Here is a 12,851-nt window from a genome sequence, read left to right on the forward strand (position 1 = left end):
CAGGTAGCAACTCGACAGCCTACTTTACTTAATCTCTTCCTAAGTGGGGAATCCATCATGTGAACAAAGTGGTTTGATACCCAGCCAGTGGCAGACAGTCAATTTTGGGCCGTTTCCGCACGGCAGCGGAAACAGCGAGGTCGGCGCATTGTGCGCCGACCCGAAGACGCTGGGACCGTCCGCATGGACGGTCCGTGAAGCAGCCGGGCAGCCGGTGCCGGGGAGCGCCGGCGCCCAGCCGACCCGGCCTATCCCTGGGCCTCCGGCACGTCGCAGAAGCCTGGGGACACGCCCACTGGCCCTGCGTGCCTGCTCCAGTGGTGCGTTGCAGGGCGATACCCAGGCCTCGGCCACGCACTTTTGGTAGGGACAAGGTAGATGCCAGGTGGGGGAGGCAGCGTGAAGCCGCTGCCGTTAAACACTCGACAGCGGCTTCCACTGACAGCGTATCCCCAGAAAGAGCGCTTCCCAAGCTGGCTCTGGGAATCACCGCCCGACTTCAGGCCAGAGGCGGGTGGCGGCGGCTGCGCATACAGCTTCGCCCCGATCGCAATGGCTGCCTGGAGATGGCGGTGCCATGCTCCCAGGCCGTCGATACAGAAACGGCCACAGCTTTATGAGCCAGAATGTTGAGGCTGAAATTAATCTGTTTTCTAAAGTCAGTGTCGATTTCCATGATCTGAAGATTTGTATATTAGCATATGAAGAAGGCCTCCTTTGTTGGAAATTTTTACCATGTGAAAGTTTTGCCAACCATGTCCATGTCTCAGTTCCGATTAACAAGGGAAAGGGTGCCATTGAGATGCTGTCACCCAGAGAGATTCTGCAAACCTTAAAAAGCAGACTTTTAGAACAGGAATACCATACCTTGTTGGGGCAAGCAAATAAATTATGCTCACCCCTTTCTTTTGGAATAGTACCAGAACAAGGGCACATAGCCAAATATCTTGAACTATTAACTGAACCCCAACAGAGATGGATTATTACAAGGGCCAGATGCAATATTTTCCCATCGGCCATTACAAAGGGTCGCTACCAATCTATCCCTCTCCAGGATCGGGTCTGTCCACACTGTAAAAACCAAGTGGAGACTCTTGCTCACATTATACTTGACTGTCCGAGATATTTGGGCATTAGGAATTTCTCTCCTGGGCTGGTCTTAGACAAACCTGAAGGAGACTCTGGCAACTCTGTTGTGGAGCTTTTGTTAAATAACACAGAGGCCGTGCTCTTGGAAAAAGTAGCAAAAATTTTTTTTACAAGTGACAGAACTTTCTAAGTAACGTCCAAAGCTAGATACAGTTTATCTGTCTGTGTTTTGAATGTACTTTTGATTTGTACTTCAGAAATGTCTGTGACGCTCTGGAGCCTATTTTAACATGCCGAATAAAGGTGGTTGTATTGAGATGCAATTGACTCATGGCAACTCCCTGAAGTCCTACCTCATGAGGTTGTCCAGGCAAAAAATGTTCAGGGGTGGTTTGTCATTGCCTTCTTCTACATGGCAGCCCTCGTCTTCTGGGGTGGTCTCTTTTTCAAGCACCGGCCCAACTTAGCTGTTAGGGCTGTTCAATTACTTTTACCCAACAGATTGATCAATCAGCTTTGACAATAATTGAATGACATTTGGCAGTCACCCCTGATTCTTTTTTTTTGAAGGAGGAGGAGGAGGAGGAGGAGGAGGAGGAGGAGGAGGAGGAGGAGGAGGAGGAGGAGGAGGAGGAGGAGGAGGAGGAGGAGAAGAAGAAGAAGAAGAAGAAGAAGAAGAAGAAGAAGAAGAAGAAGAAGAAGAAGAAGAAGAAGAAGAAGAGTTTGGATTTATATCCCCCCCTTTCTCTCCTGCAGGAGACTCAAAGGGGCTTACAATCTCCTTGCCCTTCCCCACTCACAACAAACACCCTGTGAGGTAGGTGGGGCTGAGAGAGCTCCGAGAAGCTGTGACTAGCGCATGTGGGAGTGTACAGGCTAATCTGAATTCCCCAGATAAGCCTCCACAGCTCAGGTGGCAGAGCTGGGAATCAAACCCAGTTCCTCCAGATTAGATACACAAGCACTTAACCTCCTACGCCACTGCTGGAGGAGGAGACAAAAGAATTGTGTTTTGGTTTTATCTTGGTGTCCCCATAGCATGTTACCCACAGGCATCATGTTGGGGACATTTCTTCATTTATTACATTTTATCCAACCCTTCCTTTCCCAAAGCTGACGCGGCCACGTGTGGTTGCCCCCTTCATTTTATCCTCACGTTAAATCTCTGATACTTACAGGACACTTCTAAGAAGACTTCAGGGGGCCCAGCGGAGAATGGCCAAGCCACATTAATTCAGGGCAAGTTCAAATTTGAATCAGGATCCACGAAGTCCAGGACTGAAACGACCCAGTCATTTTGAGTCTGTGGGCAACTCTGTAATATCAACAGAGGGCAGTGGGTACAACTTTAAAATGACTGCCTCGGGAGGTGGAGCCAACTTTTAAAAATGGAAGCAGAAAGAGAAGGAGAAGAAGAAGAAGGAGGAGGAGGAGGAGGAGGAGGAGGAGAAGAAGAAGAAGAAGAAGAAGAAGAAGAAGAAGAAGAAGAAGAAGAAGAAGCCTCAAACATTAGACCCAGATAGGGGAGTGGGGAGTAGCCTGAGTAGGGGCGGACTGACTGAGAGGGGGAACTTTGAGAGCTGACTTTGAGAGAGGGAACCCCCTGGTGTAGGAGAAAGACTCCCTGAGGGGTGAATATATATATATATATGTCCATACCTGAGCCAGGTAAAACATCTTTTTTCCTGGTGCACCAGGCCATGAAGCTGGTTGTGTTTAACTGTCACCCTTAGAATGTTTGTGCAGCATGATGGTGGCCTGAGGGGTTGGTATGCCCTTACAATGTTCACGCAGATGGCCAGAGATGAGCATTGCAAACAGTAAATAGGTAACACTGTTAGGTAATACGAATGGAAGTGAAACACACACACTTTGCCATGTGAGATGTCCCCCCCCCCACAAACAGGTAACTTTCACTCTCTGTGCCTCACACACTGCTACCACATAACACACATACTCTCACACACATCCAGCTCATCCTCACACACCTCACTCTGCCCTCCCTCACATCCAACCACCACTTACCCACTTCCTCACCCATATTCGCCACAGCTCTCTTTTACTAAAAGCAAGCTGGAGTTTGCCTTTTTCTTCTAAGAAAATCTGCAGGGTGGGGGCAAACCAACACTACTGGCTCCGCTTCTTTTGCACATGGCCCTTTAAGAACCCAGGGAGCTGGCCTCGATCTGAGCGCCTCACCACCCTGCCTCTGCTGCCTGACTGGGATAGCCTGCTTGCCCCAGTTCTGCCTTACCCAAGCCAGGACTGTGTGTGTCAACCAGCCTCATGGACAGCAGGATTCGCACTCTGGACAGTTCCGTTGTGGAATTGAAAGGGTTACCTTATACTAAAAAAAAACAAGACACCACTATATAACAATGTGAATTGAAAAGGGAAAGAGGGATTCCATTTGACCACCCCAAAAGACTATGCTGCAGATCATTGGACCTGCATGGACATCTGTGTGGGTTGACTGTGATGAGGACAATTGCCACAGCAACGTGTGGCCAGGCCCCACTAATAAACTATTAAAGCTTTGACAAATGAGTCCCAACTAAAAAGAAGAGTTTGGGTTTACACCTGCCCTTTCTCTCATGTAAGGAAACCCAAAGAGGCTTACAAACTGTTTTCCCTTTCTCTACCCACAACAAACACCTTGTGAGGTAGGTGGGGCTGAGAGAGTTCCAAAGAACCATAACTAGTCCAAAGTCACCCAGCAGGAATGTAGGAGTGTGGAAGCAAATTTGGTTACCAGAAAAGACTCCACTGCTCATGTGGAAGTGTGTGTGGGGGGGAGGGGGAATAGTAATCCACATGGAATTTGGCCCACTGGTTTCTTATCGAGTTCCTGCTGATACAGTGACCCTCTACTCCCTTCTGATTCCTGTAAATGGATAATGAACCAAAAGCTTGCTAAGTTACCGAAAAACAATTTTGAAATCATATTACTGGAGTGCAATCGTTTGTATCATTTGTATGGCAGGGACAGGGTTGCCAGCTCCATGGCTTGACAGCCCAGCCACATACTAACAGCAAGGCCACAAATCATGTGTGGTCAGTGGTAGAGTTGCCAGTTTGCCCCTGGCTACTGGTAGAGGGGGAGGGTGGAAGGGGTGGATTTTACCAGCAGTAAACGTAAACCTAGTTCTCTGTTAGCAGCAATGTCCCTACACTGCCTCTGCGTTCGGCAGAGGCCAATTTACTGGTGGTTCCCAGTCCCTCAATGACACGGCTGGCCTCCACCCGGGCCAGGGCTTTTACGGCCCTGGCCCCTGCCTGGTGGAACACTCTTCCTCCAACTGTCCGGGCCCTGCTGGATCTTGGAGAGTTCATGAGACACCCTCCTAAGACTGAGTTGTTCCACGGGCTTTTAGGGGAGGCCAGCCCGTTGGTGAGCTCCTTCTTTGTCTCTCCCTTTTTAACATGCAGGAGCTGTGACACCTAGATCTACCTTCCCTTCTCTGGGAGGGTTTTATTTATAGTTTAATACTGGTAAGTGGAGGCAGCTGTAATTTTATGTTTTAATGTTGCTATATATTTATAATTATTTATAGCATCCTACATCCTGGACATAAACTGTTTCAACTCACCCTCTAGCTTGTCCTTCCTAGGCACTGCACACCAAGACCTTCAGAACATAGAACAGTTTTTCCCAAATGCCATCACTCTGTTAAACAAATAATTCCCTCGATAATGTTAAACTATTTATTATATACTTATTATATAATTACTGCACTACTTTTTTCATCATTCCTATTACCCATCTCCTCCCACTTATGACTGTATGACTATAGCCTGTGCTGACATTTTATTTTATTTTATTTTATGATTTTACATTTTATGTTTTCATTACTACTGATTGTTTCCTGATTGCTTACTAGACCTATATGACAATCATTAAGTGCTGTACCTTATGATTCTTGACAAATGTATTTTTCTTTTATGTACACTGAGAGCATATGCACCGGAGACAAATTCCTTGTGTGTCCAATCACACTTGGCCAATAAAGATTCTATTCTATTCTATTCTATTCTATTATTGTTACGACTGTTTATGTAATATTATTTTGTTGTTCACCGCCCAGAGCCCTCAGGGGATGGGGCGGTATATAAATATGATAATAAATAATAATAAATAAATAAACATCACTTCCAGAACAGAAGCTGTTTTTACCACACAAGCCATTTTTACCACGAATACCAGAATGTTCCTGCAGTTATCAGTGACGTGATGACATCACTTCCGAGTAATTGCTGGAAGTCATGTCACCATGCTGCTAACAATAGAGAACTAGGCCTCCATTTACTGCTGGTAAGTTGTGTCACCAGCTGTTTGAATGATGCTAGAGGGAAGAAACTGCAAAGTGGGGGGATCATCCACTTCCAGGGAAGATTGGGAACCCTAGCTATTGGTGGTGTCATGGTTGTCCCCCAGCTCAAGGAAGCAGGAAGAGCAGGGCAGGTGAAAAACAGCTGTGAAGGCCAGTGCTCCACAGTAAGGAGCAAGAAAGTAATCCTCTTGCCTCTTCACAAGCACAGTTTCACTCAGGAGTTGAGACTATTTCATCGCTTTGTCTCTCCATAATGTCCTGCCTTACTTCGATAATAATGAGAGTTCCATTACTCCCCACTTTTCCTTCTACCACCGTTGCTGCGCGCTACTCACTGCGCACGTCATTTCTGGTGTGCGCCCGGGCTTCCCCACAACCCTGCACTCTGTGCGGGGTCATCAAAAGGCACCATTTTGAAGAGCGCCAGGAATGACACGTGGTGGTAGCGGCGACAGCTGACGGCGTGAGGCGGCTGCGTTGGCCATGGCGCCGAAATTAGGGAAGTGCAGCTGGACTTCCAGCTACTTGGCCCAGTGGTAGCGCAGGAAAGTGGGGAAAGGCCCAAGAAGACACTGCTAAAACAGAAAGGAACATGGGAAAACTCCATGAGGCTTCCATGCATGGACAATTGAGGCATGCCATAAAACTGTGAAGAGTCCTGCTTTTCTCAACAAAATGGACCGGTGAAAGACGCAGTCAATTTTGGCCTAATTGTTTTTACATCATGCTGTATGGATGATGTTTATTGTTTTTTTTTTATGAGGTTTCTTAGGGACTTGGTATGAAGATGCAGCATACAACATATTCAACAAGCAAACAAAATGGCATCTCTCCTTGCAACCAGAAGTCATCCTGTCCTCTCTACATCTTCAGGTTAATGCCACTCCATTCTACTGCATACAGAGACTTAGCTTTAATTACTAGTAAAGATGATTACATCCATCCAATTTTAGGATGAAATCTTAATTATCTGAAAGTAAATTCGGCTAGGATTAGTAGAATTTTCATTTGATATTTTACATTAAGGATTGGGTTATAAGTGAACTCTCCATTTTTTTTTCCAGTTGTACAGAATTGGAAACTGTGGTTTGAAAAATAACAGGTTCTTCAAAAATGCAGTCAAGATGCTGCTAGGATGTAATTTTGCAGTTCTAAGTGCTTTGAAAAGTCTTCCTTAATGCCTTGATGGGCACTTTGTGCTTGCTAGCTTAACTTTACAAGGAAAGGTCATTCAGATCAACTTGCCTCCTTGGTTCAAGAGGTCTTCTCAGTTCTGAGATTTTCATCAAAATGGATGATGGAAGTGTTCTTAAATAGCCAAATGCCAGCTTCCCATTTGTCAAAGTATGTTTGACAGTCATGGGTTCTATTCTTCTTTAACTCAGGAAAATTCTTTCCACCACCCCCCACCACCCTTTTGGCTCATCCTTCACAGCCTACAAGATTCTTTGAAATATCCTAAGGAATAATAGGGTCTTTTCTAATGCATCTTAGAAAGATAGTTTAGCAGCGGCAGCTCTAAAATAAAGGTTTCCCTTAATGAAAAAGAAATCTGCTATATGTAGACTTGGATATGTAGACTCTGCTATATGTAGACTTGCAATCTATTATGGAGATTTAAAAGATTTGTTCTGAAGCCTATTATGAGACATAATGGAAAGACATTACAAGTATATCACATTGGTGAGTTATATATAGCTGGGATAATAACATCCACAACAGGCAGGTCCTACCGTGAAATATAACATAGTACTTTTGAAGATTCCTGCTCAGACTCCATGGTTGGTTTAAGAATTTTAAACTGGGGCTGTGAGGAGTTTTTTTGGGGGGCGGGGATTGAAAGAGCTATTTTCTCAGCATCCATATTCTAGGACAGGGGTCAGCAACCCATGGCTCCGGAGCTGCATGCGGCTCTTTCACCCTCATATTGCAGCTCTGCAACAGCAACGGCAACAACAGCAAGTTGCACTTGGGACGCAGCAAGTGTGCCTCCTTCTCCAAACCCTCCTTCCTTCCTTCCTTCCTTCCTTCCTTCCTTCCTTCCTTCCTTCCTTCCTTCCTTCCTTCCTTCCTTCCTTCCTTCCTTCCTTCCTTCCTTCCTTCCTTCCTTCCTTCCTTCCTTCCTTCCTTCCTTCCTTCCTCCCTCCCTCCCTCCCTCCCTCCCTCCCTCCCTCCCTCTGGTGTCAATTCCCATCCTTCCCTCATCTGGCGCCTGGGAAGGAGAGGAAAGGATGCTGGAGGGAGGGAGGGAGGGAGGGAGGGAGGGAGGGAGGGAGGGAGGAAGGAAGGAAGGAAGGAAGGAAGGAAGGAAGGAAGGAAGGAAGGAGGCACTTTCGCTGCGTCCCAAGTGCAACTTGCCATTGTTGGCGTCGCCGCTGCTATCTATCCTGCCCACTTGGCTGAAGGCAGGGCTTGAGGAGGCCAAGGGCAAAGCTTGGGAAGGTGGGGCCAAATGGCTCTTTGGGTGCTAAAAGTTGCCGACCCCTGTTCTAGGATTTTGACTGTGGTTCCCCCATTGAACTAAAAGTGACCTCAGCACTTTTTCAAGTTGGGAATATAGTTTGGAGGTGGGTGGGAGGAGGCTCGGCAGTCTAAATATGTGCAGTAATGGAGGACAATCAACAATTCCACAATTCCCATCTATCAGCATGAGAGAGTTAGCATGGTGTACTGGTTAAGAGCAGGTGGACCGTAATCTAGAGGACCAGGTTTGGGAATTCCCACGCGCCAAGTGGAGGTTCCTGGGGCAGCCTTGGGACAAATGGCCAAGGCAGCCACTGTTCAGTCATGTGGGGGGTAGAAAATTGCTCCCCACATGGCCACTCCCCCACCCCAGGGCAGTGCCTTGCCGCTGCTGCTCCAAGGCTCTAAAAGACTCATTGTCCCCTCTCACCACCCCAGCAAGCCCTCTCTGATTCACCTTCCCTCCCACCCCCGCAAGGAAGCCTGGGCCTGCAGAGCAGCTCCACAGGCCCTCCCCTGCCTCCCCCTTCCCCCATAAAGAAGTCCAGGCCCTCAGAGCAGCTTCCTACCCTCCCCCACCCAAGCCTCATTTTCTAACCTTCCCCCACCCCTACCCTCATTTTGCCTCCCTCTTCCACCCCAATACTAACGCCCAACACTCCCCACCCTCATACTCAACTACCTACCCCAAGCCACTTTCTACCCTCCCCCTTTCCATCCTAATCTTTCTACCCTCCCCCACCCCTAGTCATACCTTCCAATCCTCCACACCTCAAGCCTCACCTTGCTAACCCCCCACCCCCAGCCCTCACCTTGCCACTCTCCCCCACCCCAATACTAACCGACCAACCCTCCCCACCTTCATACTCACCTACCAACCCTCCCTTCCCCTAGCCACACCTTCCAACCCTCCCACCACACAAAGCCTTACCTTTCAACCCTTGCCCAGCCCAGCCCAACCCTCACCTTGCCACCCTGACCCACCCCAACACTAACCTGCTAATCCTACCCACCCTCATGCTCTCCTGACTATCCCCACCTCTAATACAACTTCTACCCCACCCTAAGCCTTGTCTTTCCAGCACTCCCCAGCCTCCTGCCCACCCCTGCCCACCAGAACCCTCACCTTTCTTACTTCCCCACCTGAAACCTCCCATTCCACCCTCTCCGAATCTGCCACTCCAAGCCTGTCCTCCCACCACCCCAAAAACTATGTTCCATCCCCCTCCACTCCAGCCCTCACATTGCCACCCCCCACCCCACTCCTCTCCACCCTCCACCGATCCTCACATTCCTTCCTACCTCAAACCACACTCTTCAACTTGCCTCACCCTTGAGCCACAGATTCACACCCAGGTAAGTGTCACACATTGGACAAAGGTGGGGTGGGGGCTGCTCTACAACCCACTAAAGCCCATTGCTGGGGAGATCCTTCCTCCTCTACCCTTTTCTAGGGCCCATTGCATCTCCCCAGCAATGGGCTTTGCTGCCAGTAGATTGTTCTGTCATTGTGAGGGATGGTGGCCACCCATGGGATGGGGAGGAAAACTCAGATATTGCCCAGGGCTCCATTTTTCCTAACTATGCCTCTTTTCCCCACTCCTCCACATGAGCAGCAGACTCTTATCTGGTGAACTGGATTTGTTTCCCCACACCTACATTCCTACTGAGTGACCATGGGTAGTCACATACCTCTCTCAGACCCACCAACCACATAATATGTCTGTTGTACAGAGGAAGGGAAAGGAGTTTGTAAGCCACCTTAAGTCTTCTTACAGGAGGAAAGGAGGGTATAAATCCAAACTACTACTACTACTACTACTACTACTACTACTACTACTTCTTCTTCTTCTTCTTCTTCTTCTTCTTCTTCTTCTTCTTCTTCTTCTTCTTCTTCTTCTTCTTCTTCTTCTTCTTCTTCTTCTTCTTCTTCTTCTTCTTCTTCTTCTTCTTCTTCTTCTTCTTCTTCTTCTTCTTCTTCCAGTTACACACGACATAGAGTGAGGAACCTAGTTCCAACATGTAAACTCTATTAACATGGTAAATATCAAACTGGCTAGATCCTGTATAGGTAATCAAAGTTGCAACATTGGCCACCCGCTGACACCGTAACCGTCTTTTCTTATTCATCAGAGGAGGTTTCTTGGTATGCAACCCCTCAACATTTTGTGATTGACTCCAGTGCCTCTTGTTGTGGTAGAGCCATTCCCTCATTCCACATAAAGAGACAACAAGCTCAACACTTGGAGACCCCTTAGCTTGTATCTTCCTCCAAACTAAGAATGCTTCCTCAAATATTTTCAGCTCGAAAAAGAGCCACTTCAGTGGAAGGATGGTTTCTTAGGCTAGAATAGGGCAACCAGCTTGGTTGGGAAATATCTGGAGATGTTAAGGATGGAACTTAGGATAGGCAGGGGAGGGGATCTCAGCAGGGTATAGTGCCATGGTGTTTACCCTCCTAAACAGCCATTTGCGCCAGGAGAACTGCTGTTGGCCATCTGGAGATCAATTGTAACAACAGATCACCTCCAGTTGGCAACTCCAGACTGGAAGATTTCAGACTGCTCAGGGCATGGTAGAACTGAATTCTATACTACCTGCCCAAAGAAAACTCATCAGAAAAATGCAATAAAGGCTTATGAAAGAGCCTGCTGGATTGAGACCAGTCCATCTGGTCAACCTCTGCTGACCCTACAGTAAGCCCACCCGGTGCCTTTGGGAGCTCACATGCAGGAGAATGTGAAAGCAGTGACCTTCTGCTGCTGCTGCTCCTAAGCACCTGGTCTGTAGGCATTTGCAATCTGGGGATTGGGGATCCAAGATTGGTAGCCATAGATCGACTTCTCCTCCATAAATCTGTCCAAGCCCCCTTTTAAAGCTATCCAGGTTAGTGGCCATCACCACCTTCTGTGGCAGCATATTCCAAACACCAATCATGCGTTTCATGAAGAAATGTTTCCTTTTATTAGTCCTAATTCTTCCCCCCAGCATTTTCAATGTATGCCACCCTGGCTTTAGTATTGTGAGAAGGAGAATTTCTCTCTGTCAACATTTTCTACCCCATGCATGGTACATAGACTTCAATCATATCCCCCCCCTCAGGCGTCTCTCCAAACTAAAGAGTCCCAGAGCACTGCAGCCTCTCCTCATAAGGAAGGTGATCAATCCTTCAATCTGTCTCGTTGCCCTTCTCTGCACTTTTTCTATCCCTTTGATATCCTTTTTGAGATGTGGCAACCAAACTGAACCTACAATTACTCCAAGTCTTGGTTTGCACCACTTTTTTTTTTTATATATAAGGGGCATGACAATCTTTGCAGTTTATTATCAGTTCCCTCTCCCTATTGTCTAGCATAGAGTTTTTCACAGCTGCCATGAATTGGGTTGACATTCCCATGGAACTATCAACTAATAATAGAATAACAAGAGCCTCTTCAAGAGCTCCTGCTATTCCAATGCTTTCAGAGCACTTCACAGCGATCAGCTGCATAGTCCATGAAGGGAATGAGGGAAGGTGACATGCACCTAGTCCATCTAAGCCCTCCCTGATACTGTGCAGAACTTCCTAAAGTCTGTGGAACTAAACCACAAGAGAGAGCTTCCCTGCTGTGAGACCCCTTATCCCCAGATGACACTTCATGGTGGCTGTGCAACTGTGCACCTGTGCAACACACAGAGAACATTGGTGACATGGAAAATATATATTTTCTTAATAGTTATAGTTTACTGGACTGTGTTGATGTGACTGTCCTCTTATGGTAACCCATTTCACAGCACAGTAACAAAACAAAATGTTTCTGAACTGGAAGAGGAGGAATGAAGCAAACATGGTGAGAAACCAAAAGGAGGAATGGCTGAACAAAGAGGGACTGCTGCAAATAATACAGCTAGCTGGCTTCTGGTTCTACATCATCTCCTGCATTTTGACATAAAGTGCTTGTAAACACTGTTTCTTGGACATTCATGGAACTTGTGTATGGCCACTGCGTTCCAGAGAAACATGTGCATAAAGACCTTGAGCCTAGTTGGTAGCATTTTTGTTTCCTTCTAAACTGATAAAAAAGACCCAGATTATAATATAATTTGGCATTAATTCATATATTCTTTTGATGCCCGGTCTAATAACTCTTTAATTTATGCTTAGCAGTTGAAGGAGGTCCACACAGCAGAAAGAGGATCATCTCATGCAAGCAAGCGCAATTGTCCTTCTTCATGTCAGGAACTAATTCGGCATTTTGAACAAATGCTGATTAGGGATTATGAGGCTCAGTATGGCTAGCTGTCTGTCTATGTCGCCTATATGCAGTGGATATAAAGCTGATGTGTTCCAGTTGTCTACATACAGTTTAACTGAGACCGAGACTGTTTTTTGCTAATATCAGCTCCACATAGACTGATTGTTTTGTTGTTTATGTTTTTTTTTGGCGTATTTTGCTGATCTCCTTTCGGCTCTGTCTCTGATGTGCTGTCATCGTGCCTATCCATATGCACAATATCCTCTATAGTCTTTCATCCTTCCTAAATCACCAAGTGTCTCTATCTCAATAATCACCCTTTTTCTGTTTTCAGTCAGAGATACAAACTCTGTGCCCTCCCAACAGTATGTAAAAAAGATTTCAGCAATTGATCAGACAAAGTGGATCTTTTCATAGAATACACATGTAGCTGCACAGTAATATCATCTAAAATAGTCAGATTTTATAGGAGGGGAAATGTGAAAAATGGTATTAATAAAATTGTTAAAATGTCTTAAAATCACTTCATGGTTATCCTGTAATATATGTGCCCTGTGGTTGCATGGATGGAAATATACAGGATTTATTGGCATGCATTTAGGATGACCATATAATTCCTTACGTTTCATTACCTGTGAATAAAAGCAGTTTTCAGATTCATCATTGTGCTAAATCCTTCTTTTGTATTCTCCTCTATTTAAACTCTATTATAATACATGAGTATTAAAATGGG

Source organism: Sphaerodactylus townsendi, linkage group LG02 (assembly GCF_021028975.2).
Source record: "Sphaerodactylus townsendi isolate TG3544 linkage group LG02, MPM_Stown_v2.3, whole genome shotgun sequence".
Classification (NCBI taxonomy): domain Eukaryota; kingdom Metazoa; phylum Chordata; class Lepidosauria; order Squamata; family Sphaerodactylidae; genus Sphaerodactylus; species Sphaerodactylus townsendi.